This window comes from Pelobates fuscus, chromosome 12 (assembly GCF_036172605.1).
Source record: "Pelobates fuscus isolate aPelFus1 chromosome 12, aPelFus1.pri, whole genome shotgun sequence".
Lineage (NCBI taxonomy): Eukaryota > Metazoa > Chordata > Amphibia > Anura > Pelobatidae > Pelobates > Pelobates fuscus.
Window position 1 is genome coordinate 50,901,106 of NC_086328.1, and position 27,534 is coordinate 50,928,639.

Here is a 27,534-nt window from a genome sequence, read left to right on the forward strand (position 1 = left end):
GCCATCGACCCGGTTGATTTAGACAACTTGTCCCCTGAACGCAGTGAGACTGCACTCCCAACGATAGACTCTGAGCAAGAGGTGGATGAATCTGCAGTTTTAGACCCCCAAGTACCATTCTCTGATCCGGATACCCTGCACAATCCGCGCACAGCGGACTGGTATCCCATAACGCACGTGGCAATCTACATAGCGACCAGGGTAAGCAAACCCTTTGATAAGGCCACAAGGAGTAAGCTAAGGGCAGAATGCCCACGCCCCACGGTCCCGGACATGGCCTGTGTAAACCCTGGGATGGACCCCAAGATCGCCCAGTTCCTGGGCAAGTCTGGGTGGAAGGCCAAACAGGGACTGGACTACTCCCTCAAACATTGCCAAGACAAGGTCCTAGACATTCTACGGAATGGTGTAAAGCCATATTAATGAAAATTGAACCAAAGCTAATTAATCTAGCAATTTCTGAGCATGGCATACAGGCAAAAGGTCTACTATTCAGAGATGACTTTGTAAAAACCCTGGGAAACTATGTCCGCACTTTCACGGCACTTGACAAGGCGCAAAATAATATGAAGCGTGTGTTTTCGCAGAGGGTTTTTGGTGGGGCTAGCCAGTGGGGCCGTCTGTCTGGCCGCTCCCCCCCGGACTTCACACCGGGGCTACAGAGGCTGCGCCACACCACGATTTCAGCCTCCAGAACACAGCCACCATTTTTCCCGACCAGGGGCAGGTCGTGGCACCCACGTGGAATCAGGGGATCCTCCTATGGCCGTCGGCCTTATGGTGAGTCATTTTCCTTTACACACCCGTTCTTATTACATGTGGGGGGGCAGACTGTTTCATTTCCATTTCGATGCCTGGTACAAACTTACCTCAGATGTCTGGGTCCTAGAGACCGTTCTAGGTTACCGCATCGAATTCACACCACAATCGATTCAATTCTCATTACCACATCGGATTGTTTTTTCCCCACAAGACAAACATCTGGTAGCAGACGAGATTCGAGCACTATAAATGAAAGGTGCGATCTACAAAGTCTCAGCTACTGCCCCAGGTTTCCTAAGCAATATCTTCTTAGTGCCCATGAAAGGCGGAGGCATGAGACCAGTAATAAACCTGTGACCGCTCAACGCCTTTGTCACATACCATCATTTCAAGATGGAAGGGATACACTGCCTTCGGGACCTCCTCAGACTGGGAGACTGGATGGTGAAACTGGACCTCCAGGATGCATGCCTCACGATACCGATCGCAGAGGAGTGCCAACACTTACTTCAATGCCAATAGGAAAAGACGATGTGGCGTTTCCGATGCCTCCCTTTCGGCCTGTCCTCAGCCCCGTGGTGTTAAACCAAATTGCTGAAACCGGTAGTCGCCCTTCTCCGCAGCAGAGGTGTACGTATGATCATATACCTCGACGACATGCTGATCATGGCTCACGACACCGATCTACTCAACCAACATCTATCCTGGGCGTTGACCCTGCTGCAAAACCTGGGTTTCCTAATCAACTGTGTCAAGTCAATCTTGCAATATTCCCAATCAATAGAGTGTCTGGGCTTCAGTATAGATGCAATTCACGGAACGCTCAGTCTTCCTACTGCAAAGGTAAAACTCATCAAGAAGGGAATTCGACGGACTTTGTCATGACCAGTCCTGACCTTACGACAACTAGCCAGGATAATTGGCCTGCTCTCCGCTTCCATACAAGCGATCTTCCCAGGACCTCTCCACTACAGAGTCCTGCAACAACTCAAAGCCACCCACCTATGTTTGGATCAATCTTACTCAGATTCTGTGCCGCTAGACTGCACAGCAAAAGAGGAGCTAGCATGGTGGCTTCAAAACATGGAAGCATGGAATGGCAGAGCGATCTTCGGAACCACCCCAGATCTCATCATAGAATCCGACGCGAGCAGACTCTGATGGGGCACTCCACATCAACAGTCTGGAACTCCTAGCTGGGTTATTTGCCCTCCGGAGCCTCCTCGGACACACGACCAACTGTTCCTTCCTTCTTTGTATGGACAATATTTCGCCCGTCTGCTACATCAACCACTTCGGTGGCACGAGATCGTCAATACTCACAGACCTAACGAAAGAATTTTAGCAATTTTGTCTGGGCCGCAACATATCAGTACAGGTAAAATACCTTCCGGGACTCTTCAACACTGTAGCAGATTGGAACTCCAGACATTTACAGGACAACAGCGCCTGGCGACTACATCAAATGATATTCAAGAGACTCCAACAACTCTGGGGCCCGATGCACATCGACCTCTTTGCCTCCTGGCTGAACGCTCAACTTCCCTCATTCTTCAGCTGGAGACCGGACGCAGACGCCTTCCTACAACACTGGCCAAGCAAACGATATTATATGCTTCCCCCCCATTCTCACTCATAGCACGAACACTCCTACACCTACAACACTCCCGAACATCGTTGGTGTTAATACCATTCTGGACGGCACAGCCTTGGTTCCCTTCAGTCATGGAAATGTCTATCGACCTCCCCAGATTGATTCCAGGTTTCACTGAACTATTATCAGACCCCGATGGTTACCCTCACCCGCTGCTGGTGCAAGGCCACCTCAGACTCCTGGTGTGGCTCCTCTCTGGGGACCCGGGATGATGTCAAATGTTTCACAAACAACTCTGGACTTATTGGCACGAGCTTTGGCCCCAGGAACAAGACGGTCCTATACTCATGCCTGGAACGCATGGTGTAGTTGGTGCCTGGAACGACACATGGATCCCCTATGTGCTCCTATAAACCAGGTACTCAGTTTCCTTACAACCCTGTATGATCAAGGCTTGGCCTATCGCACCTTAAATGTGTATAGATCAGCGATTTCAGCTGCCTATGATGGACGGGACGTTTCCCTACTGGGAAACACTTATTGGTATGCCGGCTTCTACAAGGCATAAAATTTGCACGTCCACCTCAACCCCGCTACACGGCCTTATAGGATGTTAATATGGTCCTTCATTTACTGGAAGACTGGCCTCCAAACGCAGATCTCACACTCAACAAGTGTCTGCTAAATTAGCTGTGCTCCTGTGCTTAATCTCCTGGGTGTCAGACGTTCGAGCCCTGAATATCGATGCACGATCCTTCACCCCGCAAGGTGTCCTGTTTACTATTACCAGACGTACAAAATCGAAAATCACGTCAGTCTTCTATCCCTCCTTTCCTCACAGTGCTAACCTCTGCCCGGTGGCATGCCTCCAGGAATACGAACGGCGGACAGAGGCATTTCGGAACCCAACAACAAATGAACTGTTCTTGGCGGTGAGAACCTCATCACTCAATATCCACAGTAACTCTGGCACGCTGGGTAAAATGGATAATGTCAGCTGCTAACATCGACACATCAGTTTATGGAGCTCACTCCACGAGTGCTATGGCCTCTAAGGCATTCTCTATTGACTGTAAATTGGAAGACCTTCTCCGCACAGCTGATTGGTCCCGGGAATCAACGTTCAAAGAATACTACTTCAGGCCAACAGAACATATCTCCTCTATGGTTATATCACAGCTTTAAACTAGCCTAATATGAGCCTCCGTGTCCTTTAATAAAATTAGATTTTACTAATTACATGACGTAAAGTCATGATTTTATAAAGGACACGGAGGCTAGTATTAGCCTGCCCAATGACAGGTAAGTCGTACATGTTATTTTCCCACCCAATTACCGATAAACAGGTAGGAGTGAGTTAGATGTTCAAGTGATGTACTATATACTAATAATGATTTGGTTTAAAAAAAATTTGCTGGGCCCAAATAAAATTGAGTTAAGATATAACGCTTCTTTAAAACCTTCTACAGTTAATATGTATGACAACGATATTGGAATATATTTTACCACATATCTGTTTCCTACAGCTTAACCCTGTAATGGAATGTTCAGGATCACCTTCTCCTGCCTATCTATACCGGAACAGACTCACTGGAACCCTCTACCTGAGACAGTACAAGTTCATTGTTTTACCTGTTGACATGCTCAGCTTTGGCGTCAGCTAGAAAAAGGAAGTGTATTAGGTCACATGAGGAGACATAGAACAAGGATTGATCCCATTGGTTAATATGTTTGGAATGTTATATACCCTTAAGGGTATTCTGTGTTTTTTCTTGTTATTGCTATATTAAAATATCAATATCCTTTCTTTGCTACTGTGATACCGGAGAAACTGACGGAAGCGAAGCACAGAGAGATGGACACAGGTTTCTTCAGGAAGGAAGAGATTCTTTATTGGATCACCGATCGGGACTCAGAGGGACTAACGTCACCAAAATACAACAAGTTCTGAGCCCCGGACAATAGTGCAGGCTCCTTATATAGGTGTAAAATGTCGTTTGGAATCGTCACAGTTAAATCTTCTTAATTTCTTCTTGTCTTCAGTTGATTGATATATATATATATATACACGTCTTTTGGGTATATAGTCTTGGGCCAAATGCTCGCCACAATAATATATGTCTATATTATTGAAAAGTAATAATACGCAATCTGACTTACGGTTTCTTCAGGTTTATTCTTAGTTACTGATACATAATAAAACAACAAAGGATGTTACAGGATAATGGATGTTCAACAGCAGATGGTAATTGCTGGACTTCTTTACACCCTTACATCTTTACATCGAGAGAGAGCCAGAGAGAGCCAAGAGCGAAGAGCTAATAGAGCGAGACCTCGTGTCCCTCTGTTACTATATAGAAGTGCCCATACTGACGTCAGAGCATACTCTTGCCATATAAGGAAATTCTCCATATAAAGACCACCCCAAATCTCTTATACAGCAAATTCCAGAGACCTCATGGTACAGAATAGGAAACACCATCTGTTCTGTTTACCCCATTAGACAGCCACACCTTAATATGTATTTAAATAGGAATATACAGAATATGCAATATTCTACATTTCCCTCTGTTTATGGTTTATGTATAAACCATAACAAAATGTTATTTACCTGTCCATTCATACATCATTCGTATCACATTTCATATCACATTCATTGGGTATAAGAAGAGATGTGTTCATAGCTACCCAGTATCTGAGATTCCTTGGAAGTATTGTGTATTACCCGGTTTACAGTTTCCTTTAGTGTATCCTCCTTCTGTTTAACCTTTTCATTTACGAGTATATACATTTTTCTAATTCTACATTGCATAATTACTTGTAAAACAATACATATTATAGATACACATATAACAATAATAAATGGATGAAATAAAATATTTACAAATGTTGATCCGATAAACAATGTAAAGCAATGAGAAAGATCAACCTGCTCAGCTACAGTCATGTCTTTGTAGACAACAAAATCAAGATCATAACTTTCTAAATAATAACTGTGTATCACTATCATATTCCTACAGACACGTATTTTCATTCTCAATACCTGATATTACTTAAGTACTAATACATGTATTGCTTGTATATCCCGTCCAATTATACTTTCATGAATCGTATGGTTTCTAGCAACCTTAAAATCTTTAGGTCATTTGTATTCATGAATTACATTCCTATATCATTAATACCAGTAGTGATAATTGTATCAGTACTTTACAATCATAGTATTTAATTTGTATATTCAGTAGGCTCTCACTAACTAAAATATACCAACACTACTTATAAAACTCATAATAGTTTGCAAACCTTCAAAGGTTGTGTTGTTATCAACCATGAAGTTCTCTAATAATTCTTCACATAATATTCATGGTGTTGACAATACTTATTGTTCTAGAAATTCTCCACCCGGAAATCTTTCTATCATAGATTTGTTTTTGTTTACATAATTATAATTTTCACTAAATTCCACCTTGTATTAACAAACTTTTCATTCAACAGAAACATAGTTTACTTTAAAAGAACTTGGAAAGAATAATTTAAATTCATTAGCATCACTCTCTTCATTAGACCTTAATTGTGATGACTTATTAATGTAATACATCTTAAAATAAAAGTAGGATTGTCCTAATGTTACCCAAACATTTCTTCTGACCAATCCGTATTCCTTAGTACACTTCAACTGACTAAATTAAATTAAAATAAAATAAAATAAACTTGGGGTCATACTGCCCAGAAACTCTTATTCCTAGTCTGTGTCTTACAAACTCAGGATAATCATCAAATAACTTATTCATTCATTGGATATCACCATATCCAGAAACCTATTCTCCCTAGTCCATACCTTTATAGACTTAGGTCAAATATAATTGTGTACTATACTCTTAACTAAACTTCAATTCAATTCCTCTTGGATCTCTGAACTCTTATATCCAAGGCATTCTTAATGTATACCATTACTTAATATAAATCAATATAAATGATCCTTCCCTAGTTTTCTTCCTTATGTTACCATTGTTTGTTTTACTTCACCTCGATTATAAACAATTACTCATTATAGTTAATCTATGAAATACTATTGAACTCAATCTTTGTAGAATTAAGTATACATGATCCTTATTTAATCAACTTCATATCTTATCTACTTCTGATACTTCTCATCCTATGTATAGGTAATAATGTAATAGTTCTCTTCATAATACTATCCTTTCATATACATTTATAAATACTCTCTTTTGGTATTAATACTCATAACTGTTATATAACTTTTCATTGTCTGTTTTCTTTTCCGTTAATATTTAGGAATATATATGTATGTTAGTGTCAATCTTTTATTTCTTTGTAAGTCTGTTATTCTTCTGTATCAAATTAACTCTGTAGAATCTTCCATCACAGTTTGCAGATCAGATGAAAAGTCTCTTTCCAACAGTCGATGTCCAGTTGTCTGAAGGAATGCTTTCCTGATTTATTGCCACAAGGATCTGTCACGCTTTAGCTACATTAAAACAAAAAACATGTGCAGCATCAATACAATGGCTTACAATGTTTATATCTCATTATTATTATACAGTTTAACATTGAATTATATTGACTACACAAAACATACTAATTTCTTCTCATGAGATCTACCATCTTGTGGTCATTACATTTATGCCATGTGATGTTTAATCTTTAAATTTCCTTTATATCAAGATCTTTCTGAACATTTTAATTTTCCAAACATTTTACTAATCATACCCCCCTTTTAAACTGTTTAATAATCTGGAGGTATAACCTAATCACATATCAGATGTTGCAAAAAAAAAATTTTGTTTCCCACTATACTTTTGCAATAGCGGCCATTTTGTCTTAACACTGGCACCATTTTGTCACATGAAACAAACTACAAAAAACATATATTGTTTCCTACATCAAATGTATTTGTAAATCTAGGTTTTATTCTATCAAAACTTTTGTCTTCTATATAGTCAAAACATATGTATGTCGAGGCTTTGCAAAATATAGTAATCCATAATCAGTCATGATATTAAAATCTCATTCTCATGAATTAAATCAAAGATTTTAAATCAACCTCAGAAGCAACAAAGAATAAATCTATTGTTTTTTCCTTCTGTAAAACAATTGGAGTTACTGTATAATTGCATAAACCCAATATAACTAACTGCTACATTAGTGTATTTCATCCTGCCATATTTGCAAACTTGTTGTAAATTTTTATTTTAATTAATTAACCTAATACTTTTTTATAACACACATAAAAACAATGAAAAAACAGTTCAGACTAACAATACATTAAGACTACAAACTAACATAGATCTCTATTCTTGTGTGCTGTTCTTAATTCTGGAATAAGCCTGTGTACATCTGTTGGCACACATATCCATGCGCATTCCCTAAACTGATCATGTCTCTTGAAGTTATCTGATTCTTATAACTTTCTGTGTTACACTGCATTGCTTGTCTGTCTCCTAATTTTGATTTAGCTAAAATTGCTCTTATTTGTCTGATTATCAGTTTACAAGGAAAGGCCTTTATTGATTTATCACTACATGTATTTTGTCTGTCAAAATTTTCAATCAACAAATTTAATTTCTCATTTGCTTTTGATTTGATATCTCGGATAAAATATCTGCAAGACCTTAAATAATGTTGTTTATTGCACCAAAAACAAATAACTTTAGGAGTTATATTCTGCCTTTGATTGTTAACAGTTTTTTGTAAACAGTTTTTAGTTGAGCAAATAGGGAGTGGCTCAGCTGTCTGTATAATTATTTTACACTCTGTCCTAGAAAAAGGAGGAGGGGTATGAGGGGTGTCAGGTCTGAGTTTCTTTCTCTGCCTCATTCCACAAGTCATTTTAACCCCTTCATTATTGGTTACTCTGTTTAAGTTATCTAAGAATAAAGCAACATCATTCAAAGTGCTTTTTTCTCTAGCAATTACAATTGCAGTTGGATCTAGATATTGAAATTTTTTCACAAATTCATGAATTAACTGATGTTCAGGAAAATCAGCAACAAGTCTATATGCATTTTCAAATTTTACAAGAAAACTAAAAATATCCTCATCCTTGTGTGGTTTTAGTTTTTCCAACATTTCAATGTCTGCAAAATCATTCCCTGTTGTTAATTTTATTAATTGTGTTAATCTGTCTTGCTTATTTCCATATATTATTTTATCATTGTCCTCACATTTTACAGGCGTGGTCAGCCTACATGCCATTTGAGTCGGCAGCCATAATTGAAATAGTCTATTCTTTAGTTCGTCATTAAGGCTGTATTTGTCCAAATTTGACTCAAAAATCTCAGCATTAGTAAATGCATCCACTGACGTGTCATAAACTGGAATACATTTCACAATTTTCATTAATTGTTCATGTATTTTCAAATTACGTTTTGCAGCACTGTCTTGAAATTTAAATTTCTGCAAATCACTTTGTGAGGATACATTTTCAGTATCTATTGGTTCTGGTACTAGATTTTGTGCCTGTATTTTTCTTGTATTAACACACACTAGCTTTACTTCATTTCTAAGCTGGCAAATAAGATCATTTCTTAGTTCAACTCTATCCTCTAGTTCACAGACTGTTTCTGACAATCTCTCACAGTTACAGCATGTACTCTCTGTTACATTGTTACACTTTTCATTTAAATCTGATTTGTCTTCTGTTAACATATTCAAATCTACTTCTTTTTCTGCTGATTCTAAATTGTCTTGACCTGCATCTCGTTTACAAATCAATGCATTGTAAGTACAGACTAGTTTCATAACATTTCTGATCTTTTGTTTTTTCTTATTAACAAACAATTTCTTGTCAATTTCACAATTGGCAATTTCACATTGTGTGTATAATGATTGCCACAAAACAGCATCTGAATAGCTGCTATTAAATGCTAACTGCAATTTACTTTTCTCTGCAATATCATTAATGAATTCCATGTTACTCACCAGATCAGTTATCTCTGTTTATTCCGTTGCTTCATCCACACAGCTGCGCAGTTTTAGGCTCGGATCTGGAATCTTGCCAATCTCTGCCACGTGCTTGCTTCTAGAATTCACGTTGTATCTTGTGCTTTTTGTCTCAGTTGTAGAAAATAGTCTTGTACAGTCTTTGTGATTTGAAAACTTTCTTTTTCTTACACAGACAGTTCTTCTGTGACAGTCTAGATTCTTTTTTTCTCTTCAAGTTTGTTTTCCCAGTTCCAAAACAGCTTTGTAACTCGATTCTTCTCTCCCCCCTTGAAGTGGGAACAAAACTTGAATAGAAAACTGGCTGGCTGGCCAATGTAAAAACTGGTTTGGAATCGTCACAGTTAAATCTTCTTAATTTCTTCTTGTCTTCAGTTGATTGATATATATATATATATACACGTCTTTTGGGTATATAGTCTTGGGCCAAATGCTCGCCACAATAATATATGTCTATATTATTGAAAAGTAATAATACGCAATCTGACTTACGGTTTCTTCAGGTTTATTCTTAGTTACTGATACATAATAAAACAACAAAGGATGTTACAGGATAATGGATGTTCAACAGCAGATGGTAATTGCTGGACTTCTTTACACCCTTACATCTTTACATCGAGAGAGAGCCAGAGAGAGCCAAGAGCGAAGAGCTAATAGAGCGAGACCTCGTGTCCCTCTGTTACTATATAGAAGTGCCCATACTGACGTCAGAGCATACTCTTGCCATATAAGGAAATTCTCCATATAAAGACCACCCCAAATCTCTTATACAGCAAATTCCAGAGACCTCATGGTACAGAATAGGAAACACCATCTGTTCTGTTTACCCCATTAGACAGCCACACCTTAATATGTATTTAAATAGGAATATACAGAATATGCAATATTCTACAATAGGCACATAACTCCTCCCATATTAAGCTCCACCCGCACATTCTCTTGACCAATCAATACAAATAAGAATTAACTTCCTGCTTGACCGCATGGCTTGTCCAGCATAATGGAGGAGGGGAATACTATATCCTGTATTCTTGCACATGCTCCGTACACTACTGATCGTATCTTGCCTCGTGCAACCAACTGATCGATACGTCAGCATATGCACGTACACATGCCGCGTGGTAATCTCGGCCTACTAAATTTATTTTTACCGAGATTCCACCACATTCCCCCCTTTGATGCCTCTTGATATTTCACAATTACTTGAGGCATCACTTAACCTTAGTTTGCATACACCGCAAGTTACCCTGAACCAGACCAGACTTATCTTATGATGTGAATCTTCAACACTCATCTTCCTGCATTGGTTCTCCCTGATCTAGAGCCTCATATTTATATATTGCCATTATCTGTGCAGCAGCCTTCCTCTCTGCTATATTTTCTATCAGGCTTTGCACAGACCTAACTACTAAGGGTATAAGACACGGCAGGAGTAGACACAACATTAAAATCAGCAGGACTCCACCTACCACTGCCTTAAGCCCTCCAAACCACTCATACCAGCTACCAAACCAACTACTTGGATTATACCCTTTCCATACCTGAGTAGGCACATGCGCTAGTTTAACCATATGGCTAGTAAGCTCAGCTATTGCTTGCCCTTCGTCATCTATTTGAAGACAGCAATTGCTCAGGTTAAACTTCCCACATACACCTCCCTCTACTGCCAAAAGGTAATCCAAGGCTAATCTATTTTGGTAGACTGCTGTCCTCATCCTGGTATTATGCTTCGCTAGAAGATTGAGCGCTTGTGATGTCTCGTTAGTAATAATCTCAACCACCGCCTGTAATCTTATAATACGGTTGAGCATATAAATAGGGGTTCTATAACCAAAGGTACCATCTTCTGCCCACGTGGCTGGCCCATAATAATCTATAATACGCTGGGGAGGCCATTCATTATCTTCCCAGGCGCCTATCTCTATGGGTCCCCTTTTCTTCCTATGATTCACATCATATACTTTAACACCTAAAGTCTCACCTGTTTCAATAGGTAACAAGAAGAAGGATGGTTTGAGCATACCTAACACACATGCCCCTTCCCAGTCCTGTGGCAACTCCGAATAGGCTTTCTTACCACAGATCCAGTACAAATTTGCTGGGGCTCTCCAGGTAGATGTGATAGATAGATCAAACCACACATCCTTTAAATTGGCGTATCTAGCGAACGGGTTAGATGGTTCTGAGACATTTGAAGCCGACCACCAAGTTGTATTCTTTGTATCATCATCATAAGCTTTTTTGCCCTAGACAAGTTAATTCTCCTACAGAAGTATTATACATCATTCCTTTCCTTGCTATGCAAACATAACCTATGATGGAGGTCTTTAATCTCCACTCAGATTTACCTCTAACACTCATATGATAATCGGCTTGTGTAGATATTAATTGGTCAACTGCCTCAGAACCGGACATTACCTCCTTTGCTTCCCAAGGCCATTGGTCTCCCATGTTAGTACCTCCACACACATAGCAGTTGGTAACATTAAGACTACCGGCAATACTTTCGGCTAAATCAATGAACAGGTTTTTAGCATTATGGGGGATCTTATTATCTATACTCATTTCTTCATAAAAAGAATGGTATACTTGATGAGTTTGGGAGGATACCGTATCAGTCTCTATCCCTATAAACAATACTGTCCCAGGATCTAAACCCGTCCCATATATTTGAAACCCAAATAAATTGCCATACTTGTCTAAGAACTTATCGGGGTTATTTATAAGTATATGGACTGGATTGCATTCCATAGACTTACAATATGGGCTGGTAGGCAACTTAGTCACTATCATGTATTTGTCTACTGTCTGTCCCCAAGTTGCCCACCCCACTTAAGACCAATATGGGCAAAAGTTATAATCTCTATTTGGGCATCTAGGACTCACATATTTATTTTTACTACTGGGACAAATATATTTATCGTTAGACCCATACGTCCTCTCCCATCTAAGATCCCCACATACATTCCACGGCTTTCTACCACTTGATATCGCCTTACACGCATCAAACAGCAGAACACCCGAAGAATGTACGGATTCTAATACTGTCTTGTTAATTAGGGTCCCTTGAGGATCTCCATTCCTGAGAGTCAACCAAATTGTACGAGGTTGATACTCCGGACTGAAGCACTTAGGTTCTCCTACTCCTAAATGGCACACACTATATTCTATATTTAGGTATCTACATCTTGATACATCTCCTTTACACTCGTATTGTGAATGCCAAATTAGGGTTTGGGAAATATGGTTACCTGTTCTTGTAGTCTTAATGCATACCTCACAGCTAGGAGTGTCGGTACCTCTACCTTCCTGAATATAAAAATACACATAAATAAACATTATCAAAAACACATCTTTCGCCGTCATCCTCAGTCTTCGTCCGTGCGAAGGCACCTCAGCTTCCAGGAGGAAGGGCTGCAGGGAATGGAGTTCTGCTCGTCTTCACAGGAGTCCCTTCGAGACTTTCCCTGGCTTATATACTATACGTCGGTGGGCGGACAGGCTTTATTATGGCCCTCTCACTCACGCACCAAATACCTGAAACAATAAAATTTTGTAATCCACACAAGTTCCTCGTTACTCCGACTGAGTCGTGCGTTTTAACCGGATCTTGCATGGATTCTCTGGATCTGCTGTAACTTGCCAAGAATCGACTGCTGCTGGTTTAACCCTGGAGTGATGTATCCACGGAGTCACTTCGGCTACTTTTATCGCTGTAGGGGTAGACAAAAGAACAACATAAGGACCTCTCCACTTGGGCCCTAACGGTACATTATTCCACTCTTTAATCCACACTTGGTCTCCTGGATGGTAACTATGAACAGGGGGATAAATATTCACAGGTAATCTATCTTGTACCCATTTCTGTACCTCCTCCATAGTCTTACCCAACTCTACAACCTGCTGCCGGGTAATTCCTTCTCCCAACTGACTCAAATCCCCCCTTAAGTTACCAAGTACGGGAGGTGGTCGCCCATACATGATTTCAAAAGGAGAGAGGCCCATCCTTCTGGTAGGGGTACTGCGGATTCGCAATAAAGCTATGGGTAAGAGAACGTTCCACTTAAGTTGGGTTTCCTGACACATTTTAGCCAACTGATTCTTAATAGTTCTATTCATTCTCTCTACCTTACCAGAACTCTGGGGTCTATATGCTGTATGAAGCCTCCACTTTATACCAAGCATATGAGTCAGTTGTTGTAGGCACTGATGAACAAAAGCTGGACCATTGTCCGATCCTATAGAGCAGGGTAGTCCATATCGGGGTATTATTTCTCGTAACAGGAATCTCACAACTTCTCCTGCTTTCTCTGTACGAGTAGGACATGCTTCTACCCAGCCTGAATAGGTGCACACAATTACCAACAGGTAACGATGTCCACCCGATTTAGGCATCACTGTATAGTCAATTTGTAAATCGGACATGGGGAGTCCCCCCATAAACTGGACTCCTGGTGGCTTTACTGGTCCTTGTCTTGCATTATTTTTAGCACACGTTACACATCTTCGTACAATGGCCTGAGTCAAGTTGGACAATCTTGGTATGTAGAAATGTTTTCTGAGAGATTCTTCTGTGCTGTCTCTCCCAGAATGTGTCCCGTTGTGATAGTTTTGGACAATTTCTACCGCTAGTGATGCTGGAATGACTATTCTTCCATCTTCTAACTGATACCATTTGTTCTCCAAATACTTTCCAGGTTCAGTCTTTAACCACTCCTCTTCTTGAGCTGTATAAACTGGAGTCCATTGAGACAGTGGAGTTGGTATAAGGGCAGCTATATGCCCCACATATTCCTGTCTTCCTGATTCAGCAGCACGCTTAGCTGCACTATCTGCCATCCGATTTCCTTTGGTTACATCACCATCTCCTCTCAGATGCGCTCGACAATGTATAATACCGACTTCTTTCGGCTCCCACACTGCTTCCAATAGTTGTAGGATTTCAGCTGCGTACTTGATTTCTTTGCCTTCTGAATTCAATAGTCCTCTTTCTTTATTCAAAGCTCCGTGGGCATGAGTGGTTAAAAACGCATACTTGGAGTCCGTGTAGATGTTCACTCTTAAACCTTCAGCCAATTGTAACGCTCGTGTCATTGCTATCAATTCTGCCTTTTGTGCTGATGTTCCTTTCGCCAGTGGCCGAGCTTCTATCACCTTGTCTATTGTTGTTACTGCATATCCTGCATAGCGGATCCCTTCTTTCACATAACTACTGCCGTCAGTGTAATATTGAACATCGGGGTTCTGGATGGGAAAATCACGAAGATCTGGTCTACTTGAAAATACTTCATCCATTACTTCCAAACAATCATGTTGACTTTCAGTAGGTTGTGGCAAAAGGGTAGCTGGATTTAAGGTGTTTACAGTCTCTAAATGCACTCTTGGGTTTTCACACAACATTGCTTGATACTTGGTCATACGGCTGTTACTAAACCAATGATTTCCTTTGTAATCCAACAACGTCTGTACTGCATGTGGGACTCGTACATAAAGTTCTTGACCCAGAGTGAGTTTATCGGCTTCAGCTACTAGGGGGCGGCTGCAGCTACGGCTCTTAGACAAGGTGGAAGTCCGCTGGCCACTGCATCCAGTTGCTTAGACATGTAGGCAACAGGTCTTTGCCATGATCCCAAGTACTGTGTCAATACTCCCACAGCCATTCTTCTTTGCTCATGTACATACAGGTAGAATGGTCATGTGTGATCAGGTAGACCTAATGCTGGGGCACTCATCAAAGCCTTCTTCACATCTTCAAATGCCGTTTGCTGTTCTTGAGTCCATAAGAAGGGGTCGTGCTCTGTACCTTTGATAGCTGCGTACAGAGGTTTTGCCAGTATCGCGTAGCTGGGAATCCATATCCTACAGAAGCCTGCTGCCCCCAAGAATTCTCGCACTTGTCTTCTATTCTTGGGTATCGGTATTTGGCACACAGCTTCTTTTCTCTCTGGCCCTATAATTCTTTGACCTTCAGAGATATGGAATCCCAGATATTTGACAGTTGGCAAACACAACTGAGCCTTCTTTTTAGACACCTTGTATCCTGCCTTCCAGAGAATGTGTAGTAGATCGTGCGTTGCTTGCTGACATATTTCCTTTGTAACTGCTGCTATCAACAAGTCATCTACATACTGTAACAATACACACTCTCCTGGGATGGACTCGAAATTCAGTAGATCTTGACTTAGAGCTGAACCAAATAGGGTAGGTGAATTTTTAAACCCTTGGGGCAGTCTTGTCCAGGTCATTTGGCGTTTTGAGCCCGTTACAGCGTTCTCCCATTGGAAAGCGAAAATACATTGACTTTCTGCGGCAATTCGGAGGCAAAACAAGGCATCTTTGAGGTCTAAGACTGTAAAGTAAGTAGCCCCGCCCGGAATTAAAGCAAGCAGGTTATATGGATTGGGTACAACTGGATGTATACTAACAACCGCATCATTGACTGCTCTCAAGTCCTGCACAGGTCGATACTCATCTGTACCGGGCTTTTGAACAGGCAGCAATGGGGTGTTCCAGGGGGAAGTACAGAATTTTAGGATACCATACCGTATGAACTTATCCAGATAAGATTGGATGTTCTTCTTAGCCTTCTGCGGGATGTGATATTGTCTTAGGCTCACTGGATAAACCCCAAGTTTTAGTTCAATTTTAATAGGTGGAATATTGCGGGCCAGTCCTGGTGGGTTGTTCTCTGCCCAAACTCCTGGTATGTTGAATAAGGACTCATCACTCCTAGAGTTTTGGCTAGTCAACGCTGAATAAAGTCGCCACTCTTCTTCCTTTGGTACGGATAATGTCATAATACCTGAAGGTCCATTAAACTTTAAGGATGTTGTTCCATTTGGTAGGAACGTAATCTGCGCTTGTAATTTAGATAGCATATCACGTCCCAGCAATTGGACTGGACATTCAGGCATATAAAGGAATTGATGTTTTACTACGTGGCCTCCCAATGTACAGAGTCGACTTTTAAGAACCGGTTTTTCAGCACTTCTTCCAGTTGCTCCTATTACAGTAATAGTCCTTCCAGATGGAGGAGCAACTAGATTAGTCACCACTGAATGTTCAGCACCAGTGTCGATCATGAACGCACTCCTTTTTCCCCCTATTGATACATCGACCATAGGCTCCGCTCGACCAAGGGGGATGGAGCCCGGTCGGTATCAATAGTCCTCCATGACCGTGTCAGCCAATCCTACAAAGTCCCTGCCTTCTCTATCGCGGGACCTTTGCGCTGCTAGGAAATACCTATCTTCCCTAACACTTCCTCTGTTCCCATTGCTCCCTCTATTACCATTGCTCCCTCCGGGGCCTCCTCTACCTCTCGCTCTGCCTCTAAAGTTTCCATAACCTATCCTAGGTCTGTCTCTCTCACACTGTTCTCTTCAAGGACACTCATTTCTCCAATGCCCTTCTTCCCTACAGTATGCGCACTGATTTCTACTTAGAGGTTCCTCATTCCACTTACTATCGTCTCTATCTGGGCCCCGTCTATCTACGCCTGCGATCGCTACCGCTAGCATGTCTGCCTTTCTACGCATCTTGCGCTCTTCCTCTTTCTTACTTTCTGTTTCCCTGTTCATATACACCTTATTCGCTACCTCCATTAGTTGGGTGATGGACATACCTGCAAACCCTTCTAACTTCTGTAGCTTGCGCTTAATATCTCCGTAAGCTTGGCTGACAAAGGCGGAGTTCACCATTCGGGAATTATCTGCGTCTTCCGGATTAAAGGGGGTATACAAGCGGTATGCCTCCAATAATCGGTCATAAAAGACACTGGGCGCTTCATCACTTTTCTGAATCACCTCAACTGTCTTCGACATATTAATGGCTTTCTTTCCTCCGGCTTTCATGCCAGCAATTATAGCGTCTCTATAGGCTCTGAGTTGAACCATATCAGCACCATTTACATTCCAATCGGGATCGGTGTTGAGATAATGTGTTGCGGCCCATGCTGATGGATTGGCTTGATTCAAAGTACGGGCTTTATCCTCTAGCGCTTTAATGGCCGCTTAATTAATTCTTGTCCTTTCCTCATTGTTAAACAAAGTCATTAATAACTGCTGGCAATCAGCCCATGTCGGGTTATGTGTCTGTACTATTGAGGTGAACAGATCAGTCATAGCTTGTGGTTTCTCAGTATACGAGGAATTGTGGGTCTTCCAATTCAAGAGATCGGTTGTCGTGAACGGGACATATACGAAGACTGGGTCAGCATGTGCCATTTGACCTGCGGCATCGATATAGGCTGACCCGGGATTCAGACGAAGAGGCATCTGATAATGTTTTAATTGTTGGGTACCAGTCAGTTGTCGGGTTAGTATGGGGCTACGTAGAGGGGTGTCAGTTAGAGGTTCCGGTCGGGGGGTATTAGAACATGAGGATGTGGGAGCTTGGTTTTGGGAAAAGGTAGTAAATAAAACACTTCGAGCCGAGCTAGAAGAAGCTTGACCGGAAGTCTGAAGTGGCGCCAAATCAGGATATTCGGATTTAATGGGGGTTGGCTCTGGTTCCGGAAGGGGAGATTTAGTACGAGAGGGGGTGGATTCTGTACTGGAGGAGGAAGCGGAAGTGGATGAGGGCAATGAGGGAAGGGTTGCAGGACTTCCTGCATTTGCGTCACTTCCTCTTAACGGAAAGTAAGGGGGCGGCAAAGGGATCTCGGACTCAGGGGGCGTGTCCAAAATGGGCCTAACACCAGTCCTAGTGGACAAACAAGTCCTAGCCACCATGAGGCGACATTGCTCCTCGTGGCATGTCTGAATCCATTTTGGCGAGTCATTTACGGCCTGTCTCCAACAATCAATATAAGGAAACTGCCCGTAAAGTTCAGGCCTACCCGATACAGCCACGTGTAAGCGCTGTACCAGAGTTGGATCCAAACTGCCACGTGGCGGCCATGCCGCAACCAAAGTAGGCCACTCCCTAGTACACAAAGTGACCAAACGTACAGGAGACATTTTAACCCCAAAATCACAAGTTTTGAATCCCTTTTTAAAATTCTTCACCATACAACCTAAGGGATCCGGAATCGTTGACTGCGACGCGCCCATACTTATCAATGGAACGTCGTTGACAACGAATACTATGCACGCGTACTATTCAACAGTCACACCCGTTTCCTCTGGCAACAGCACCACATGGTACGGTTACCAAGTAAAACGTATACAATAACACAATAAACACTCAGGGAATTCCCGTACACACACAGCTGTTACACCAGTCACTAGATAATCAATATTATGCCCTTTGACGAAACTATACAGTCACCCACGCTATAATTCTCTATATACGAATTACCCGTCTATAACACACCCCAGTAACATCGTCTTTTACAAATAGCGGTTACAGTACGGTTAGCATAGGTCAAAGCACAATTTAAGGTCACAATACAATTATTAGTGGTTATGGTGTTAAACATGCAATAGACGACAATGATTAGTACTTATATACAGTGTCAGTAAATATACAGGGTTATGGTACCGTGCACTATAATACAGCAACACACTATTAACACTCTCGCTAGACGGCTGAGCTCGTGCTATCTAACAAGATATACACTTTACTAAACAATCTTTATCACATTTACAATTCCCAACTAAACTATTGGCCAGTACCTTGAATGGACTACCAAAAACAATCTACATACGTTTTGGTTAGCCACACTGCCCAAGCACCACATATAGCGAGCTAGAGGACCGAATTTACACAGACGCCTCTTAGTCGATTACTATCAAAAATCTAGTGGGTTCCAAATTTACACGCCTTCCCACTTAGCCAAGATAGGTTGAGAGCTAGCGAACCGAATTTACACAGACGCCGCTTAGTCTCCCGGTCCCTCCGACCTAGCGAACAAAATATACACCCTAGAATGCTAGTCTAGACAAGACACCGGTGTCCGGCTAGGGCTATTTACACCAGAGCCCCGCCTGACTAACAAAATCAAACGGTCTGACTAAAGAGCGTTCGATCGAGCGGTGCGCCTTCGCTCCTTCCCTCCGACAGAGGGGGCAGATTCCATACACAATTCAAACCCCTGATGGGCCTACCGCACAATCGGTATACCCCTAGTGGGTCTGCCGTCTAAAACAGCAGTTGTCTTACCTCCTCGTTCCTGAACCTGAGTTCACACTCATCGACGGGGACACCCCAGCACTTCTTACGTAGAGGCCGATGATCTCCTGGACAACAGACCAGTGGCGCCGAGACGAAGGGAGGTCCACGCAGAAGTTCAGGGGTGCAGCCGTAGAGAACGTGGGCAAAGATAGACCGTCTCACGCCTCTGCCTCTCAGCTACCGTTGAACGATGAGCTTCCCGGACAATGCACCAAATGATACCGGAGAAACTGACGGAAGCGAAGCACAGAGAGATGGACACAGGTTTCTTCAGGAAGGAAGAGATTCTTTATTGGATCACCGTTCGGGACTCAGAGGGACTAACGTCACCAAAATACAACAAGTTCTGAGCCCCGGACAATAGTGCAGGCTCCTTACATAGGCACATAACTCCTCCCATATTAAGCTCCACCCGCACATTCTCTTGACCAATCAATACAAATAAGAATTAACTTCCTGCTTGACCGCATGGCTTGTCCAGCATAATGGAGGAGGGGAATACTATATCCTGTATTCTTGCACATGCTCCGTACACTACTGATCGTATCTTGCCTCGTGCAACCAACTGATCGATACGTCAGCATATGCACTTACACATGCCACGTGGTAATCTCGGCCTACTAAATTTATTTTTACCGAGATTCCACCACAACTGAGGAATAAAGAAAGAGATAAAGCCTAATACTCGCCTCCGTGTCCTTTATAAAATCATGACTTTACGTCATGTAATTAGTAAAATCTGGTAATTTTCTTTTCCTGATCATTATTCATGGCCGCATTATGTTCCCACCCATATACTATAAGAATTGTGAAGCTAGTTACAAAGACTGCCTGATGGGAAGGGGGAGGATCTATTTATACCAGTTTCAGAGTTCTATTTCCTGTCCTTTCTGCTGTAAGGGGAGCTGCTAACCCATGAGTAAATGCTGCCATGAAGAATGATCAGGAAAAGAAAATGACGGTAAGTATGAAACCATTTTCCTTTATCCAGCAAAACTGATAAAAATAAGAAATCAAAATAATGATATAATTTTACTACCTTTTTGATGATTCTAATTTTCTAAATATCCCCCATTGTCAGGTCCTTTAGTTGACAATTAACACTTGACAAATTTTTGTCAAAACACATTATTTTTCTTCTCCTGTAGATTTATTTAATTTTGCACAAAATGTGACTTTTTTATTACTTGAAGTAAGCCAAATTCTCCCCTTACCCAGGGCCTGATGAATGTAGATATAAATTTAAACTTATATAATTAGATCAGGACCCATGTTAAGAAGAGATAAATGTCTCCCTGTTTGTCAAGTTATTTTCAGAGGCATGCAGCAATGTGTGCAGAGAAACTTAATGAAGAAGAGACATACTGCACTTAAAATACTTCAGGTCTAGACTGCTGTCGAACGAGCTGATACATCCCTGTGTTTGTGATGAGTGATTATCTGTGCTCATTAAAAATCATCCCCATTCAGAGAGAGAACTCTGCTTTTATTTTCTGTATTATTTCAGTACAGATAACAGGCACATTTCAATAAACTGTAATTATATAAACTCATTATACATTTGTATCACCTACCTATTTTCTGGATTCTTGTGTTGTTTTTTTTTTTTTTTTTGGCATAAACTGTGGAATATTTTATATTTAGAAAAAAGATAAAATAACAAATTGACTTGTATTTCAAACTGGAGTATATCACTCTACTCAGGAAAAAATATTTGTATATATTTTATTTCCTTTTCTATATTTTATATTAAGAAGGTGGACATGTTCCTTTCACAAACAATTAGCATTGTAGCAACACGTATTTTAAAAGAAAATTGTTATTTGTAGTCTCCTCTATGGTGTTTTTATTAAAGGGAAACTCCAGTGCCAGGAAAACAATCCATTTTCCTGGCACTGCAGGTCTCCTCTCCCTCCCACCTCCCAATCCCCGTTTGCTGAAGGGGTGAAAACCCCTTCAGTAATTTACCTGAGGCAGCGACGATGTCCCATGTCGCTGCTTCTTTCTCCGCCGCCGCTCCTCCCTGTGATTGCGTCAGCCGGTGGGCGAGACTGATCCCTCCGACCGGCCGGGGAGACCTAATGCGCATGTGCGGCAATGCCGCGCATGCGCATTAGAGCTCCCCATAGGAAAGCATTGAAAATGCTTTTCAATGCTTTCCTATGGGGAAATGAGCGACGCTGGAGGTCCTCACACAGCGTGAGGACGTCCAGCGACGCTCTAGCAAAGTTTTCCTGTGCTTCAAACCAGGAAGTGCCCTCTAGTGACTGTCTAGTAGACAGCCACTAGAGGTGGAGTTAACCCTGCAATGTAATTATTGCAGTTTATAAAAAAACTGCAATAATTACAGTTGCAGGGTTAAGAGTAGTGGGAGTTTGCACCCAGACCACTCCAATGGGCAGAAGTGGTCTGGGTGCCTGGAGTGTCCCTTTAAGCTGTTTTGATGTTTCTATGTGGAACTTTATTTATAAGGGATCCGTTACCCTCTATATGAACTTATTTTCACTTGTAGTTGCACTTTTCTTCCATGTCTTCACTTTAAGCACCTTATATATACTAGTTCAAATTTATATTGGTAATAATTAGTTTTTCCATTTGCATAGTTCCAATTAGCACTTTATTTAAAGCTATGTCACCTTAAATTGCTTCTGGTAGCACTTTAATAATATATATATCTGCTTTATTATGCACTTTAGCTCTCTTAACATCACTAGTTCACTGGGTTTACAAGTTTCAATCATCCAGATCACCTCTATATAGCTCTAATTGTTAGTAGCACTTACAGATTAGGTTCTGTTATGCACTGATATTGTTGGTGTTCGCTCGTTGCCATGGTGACGTGGCTGAGTCCAGCGTTGCTATGGCGACGCATACAACATGATGTCATGCAGTGTGGGCGGAGCACGTTTTGCACATGCACAGAGCACTTGGGGGACGCTGGTGGTTCTCAAGGCAGCTGGGGTGAGTTCATTAATCATATATTGTCTTACTTATAGTACATGGGTGGGTTTATGGTTGTTTGTATTTTTTGGATCTGAGGAAAGCCCAATGAGGGTTTGAAACGTTGGTCTTTTTAATGCATACCTAATAAAGTATATTGATTTTTAAGAAGATCGAGGAGTGCAGCCTTACTTGTGAATACTCTATTTGAATCAGCCTACAGGCTTTGGCACCTGGCAGTATTGGATACAATGTGAATGCAAGTATTTTCTTTGACTGTAATCTTCTTTTAATTTTTTCATTTGTGTGTGTGTGTGTGTGTGTATATGTGTGTGTGTGTGTGTATATATATATATATATATATATATATATATATATATATATATAAATATAACTTTCCCCCACAAACATTAGTTGAGACTGAATGCTGGGGGTAGTCTGTTTATTTCCATCCAAATGGCTAACTTTTATATACAAAAGCTGAGCACAGTGACCCATCCATAAACATGCCCAAGAAATAGTGTCACTGTTACTCAGCATAAAATATGAAAAAGACATAAAAATGCAAATTTCCCACATAGAAACCCCACAGTCTATACATCCCCAGATAGCCTGGATCTGAGCGCCCAGTATATCCAAATCTCACGAACACAGCCCTGGGGTAAAATCCCACGAATTTTACCCTGGGGTAAAATTCTGACTGGCCGCACACATGGTCCTTTGGCCAAAACAGTTCCAGGGCATTTTGTGCTTTTGCCGGTCAACTTTGGGAGTTCCATGCAACCAAAATACCGAACATAATCCATAAGTATAACGGGGAGCTTGTTCACGTCATTCAGACGAACGATTCCACTGAACAGCGCACTTCCAGGATGTAAAGTACCGAACGCAGGTCGCATGGAAGTTTAGCGGTGTTCGCGAGGTCAAGTGTCCGATTTTAGTTCCATGCACTTGATGACAAAACACCGCTGCCTGAGTTTGCGGGAACAAAATGGCCGCCACCACATGTCGGGCATAAGAACGGCGGCCACCCAGACGAACACTGCAGGCAGAATCGTTTAGTTTGTGGATTTTTTAAAATGTATTTTGCATGGTCCTGAGGCGGGAGGCTGGCAAGCAGGCTCCTCCAGGAGCCCGTGACGAGGTTATGTTCGGCATAAATAATTTTTTTTTGTAATTTTTTTTGTAATTTTTTTTTTAATGAAGAAATATTTTTGTTAAAAATAACTAAATTACATTTTAAAACAATTATGTACCAGTTTACATTTGTTCTAACTGCATTTTGATATTAATATACATATAAACTTAAATCAAAATACATTTAGAATGATGTTATTAATACATCTATCAAAAATATACATATATATTTATATAATATTTTTACATAATGAAGTCATTTTATTATATACAATTGGAGGGACCTGCCTGACAACCCTGGCAGAAAGTCCAGAGAATTTGGTTTGCAAGCCCTATATTTAACCCTGTAACTTTCCAGGACACAATAAAACCTGTACATGGGGGGTACTGTTGTACTCGGGAGACTTCGCTGGACACATATTAGTGTTTGAAAACAGTAAAACATATCATACCAAGGATATCATCAGTGAAATTGCTGTTTCTTGCATTTTTCACACACAAACGGCAATTTGACTGACGATATAATTGTTGTGATACATTTTACTGTTTTGAAACACTAATATTTGTGTTCTGCGGAGTCTCGCTAGTAAAACCGAACCCTCCATGTACAGGTTTTATGGTGTTTTAAAAAGTTAGAGAGTCCAATATAAGGCTTGCATTTCCTTTTTTTTTCACATTGTAATTTGCCAGAGACTGTATGGTAGCCCAGTAATGAGAATTAACCCCATAATTGCATACTATTTGAAAAAGTAGACATCTCAAGGTAATGCAAATGGGATAGGTCCAGTATTTTTTTTAGTATCCAGTTACTCACAAACACTGGCCAAAATTAGCGTTCAAATTAGTTTTTTTGCATTTTTTTTTTGCACAAGTAAATATAAATGCTAACTTTGGCCAGTGTTTGTGACTAAGTGGCTACTAAAAAGACTGGACATACCCCAGATTGAATACCCCTGGTGTGATTCAGAGATTTGACATAAGTGTTACAATGTCACTATTGATAAATTTTTAAAAGATATATTTTGAAACAGCCCTATAACTTGCAAAAAAAAGCCAAGAGCATGTTAACATTGGGTATTTCTAAACTAAGGGAAAAAAACAAACTATTTAGCATCAGTGTTTTTTGGTGTATGTAGATGTGTAATACATTTTGGGGGTCAAACTTAGAAATTATAATTTTTTTTTTACTTTTTTATCATTCTTTTTATAGTAAATTTATGATATGACATAAATAATGGTATTTTTAGAAAGACCATTTAATGTCGACAAAAACGGTATGTGTGTAAGACATACTGAAAAAAGGCTTGCACTCACGTTCTGTTTCTTTTATAAAAGTTTTCTTCTTTATTCCAAATCTTGTTAAAACATAATCTTAGTCATCAACGTTTCAGCCATCTTGTGTGGCTTTAATCAGGATCAGTTCAACACATATAATATGTGTGGGTACAGTAAATGAGTAAAAGGAAAATTACAGCTAAACACAAACACCACATAAATATAAAAACATCCCTGGTCCTTACCGGTAAGAAAATTGAAAAACGGTCTGGTCACTAAGGGGTTAAAAATTATGTGCACATACAGAAAGCAATGTTAAATCACATACTTGTAAACAAAGATATTTACAAGCTTTACAGAAATTACTAGAATGATAAAAAAAAACAACACATAAAAAAAAAAGCATACAAGGTTTAAGATAAACGTGGTGTTCCACGTAGCCAATTTACCAGGATTAGACGAAATTGTACTGACAAAGAAACTTTTCTAGATCAGGCTTCCCTCCTCAAGAAGAAGTTTATAGAAAAGGGATATGCAAATAATTTCATGAACAGGGAAATAGTACATTCCTATAACAAAGAAAGAGGAGATTTATTGCGAGATAAGGAAAAACGAGTTCTAATGACTAATAATAGATTTGCTTTCTCTTTTAATACTCAGTACAATGTCCATGCGAAAAAAATTAAAAATATTCTAACGAAACACTGGCCTCTTTTATTAGAAGATGATTTTTTAAAAACAGAACTCCCTCCTGTCCCACAAATTATTTTTAAAAAAGGGAAAAATTTTAAGAATGTTTTGGCTCCAAGCACCTTTAGAAATGAAAATAAACAAGAAGTCCACAAGCAGGGGGGGTTTTATACTTGTGGTTCATGTAAACGTTGTCACTATAAGAACCAAAAATCGCACCTCTTCTCTAGTTCAAGAACGAAGAAGAATTTTAAAATTAAAGAACACATTTCATGCAATTCTACACATGTGGTTTATCTCTTAACATGTGGTTGTGGGATTCAATATGTTGGACGGACCATTAGACCTTTGAAAAAAAGACTTTTAGAACATTTTAACAATATTAAGAATAAATTATTAACCCATTCAGTTCCCGTTCATTGCAATAAGTGTCAGTACTTTAATCCAAGCACCTTTTCATGTATGGGGATTGAAAAGGTGTCTTTAGATATGAGAGGTGGCGATTTGGTACTTAAATTAAGACAAAGAGAAGGCTTTTGGATTCATACCTTAAAAACTATGCAACCAGAAGGTATGAATGTAGATTTTGATATGGCATGTTTTTTATAATTGTTTTGTAAATGTTTTTAGATTTTTCACTGTGATCCCTTATGATGTCTGTTTCTTGTTTATATTGTTTTATTGAGTTTTAAATATATATATTTTTTTATATATATATTTTTTTATCTATTTGTATCTATTTGATACCTGAAACCTTTTTCCTCGGAGCGTATTCTGCTCCACTTTCATAGATTCCGTTTGCTTTCCCCTGGGAGAAGAAGTGGAACGCTTTTTTGCCTCCCATTTCTCTTTGTGTTTCCGGTCCGGGAGGATTTGTTACACTGCTGCGTTCTGCTTCATTTTTGCTTCCGCCTTCCGGTGAGCGTGGAGCGCATATGCGTTTCAAACACGGACTAAATGGGACTTCCGGTAATACGAGAATGAGGCTTGGAACGCACACGCCGTTTGAAAGTGCGAAAAGTGGATGAAATCCGACGGAGGAGATTGTGTGTGTGTGTGCAGATGTGTTCAGCTGAAGAAACTATCCGGATTGGCTGATTATGTTTTAAGGCAGGGTATTTAAGTGTATTCATGTATGTATTATGTGTATTCTGTTGCTGCAAGCCCCTGATGAAGTCATTTTGACGAAACGCGTAGGGCGGCAGGCTTTATTTTATATTAATTTTTTTACTGTGGATTTCTTCATCTCTTTTGTCTCCATACTTTTTTTACATTCTGATGGCGAATTTTTGCTTTGGTGGAAGACATTGAGTCTGATTTGAAGAGCCTTTTAACTTCTGTTACATTGTAAGTGTATCCAATAAAGCCACATTTTAATACTATACAGTTATACACTATGGTCTGCCTTTCTTTTTTATTTTAAGCCTCCATCTCTCAACTGAGAAGAGAAGAAGCATCTTAAAGAAGACCGTTTATACCCTGCCTCTTTACACCTTTTGTTTGTGAGTGCATTTTAGTCTTTTAGTGTTATGTGTTTTTGTCTGCACTATTTGGTCTCCCTTTGTATTATTTTAGGTTGTGCTTTTTAGTGTTTTACATATACATACAAAGGCATTATTTTAATACTTATACCTCCAATAAGAAAATCAATTTTCCAAACAATTTGTAAAAATCTGTAGAAACAAATAACACTTGATTAGTGCAGAATATCTCTTTCACAACCCTCCCCCTCCCCCCCCCCCCCAAAAAAAAAAACAAACCTCACAGATCCCAGAGCCACTTCAAACTGGCTCTGAATTTATGAGCTTAAAATATCTGACACGTGTCAATTCACTTCTATTCCATATGTGATCATCTGTATCTGTTGAATTATGAATTAAGATAACGAATGGAAGCTCCAACAGTGAAATACCATTCTAAATTTTATTTTACAATAAGTTAAAATCGCTTACATGTGCGTGCGGAGCCTGACTACTAAGCGAGTAAAATACAGGTTGTAAGATCTTCAGAGTGTTATCTTGGTATTAAGCCGATAATTTAAGATATCACGCTATTGTGAG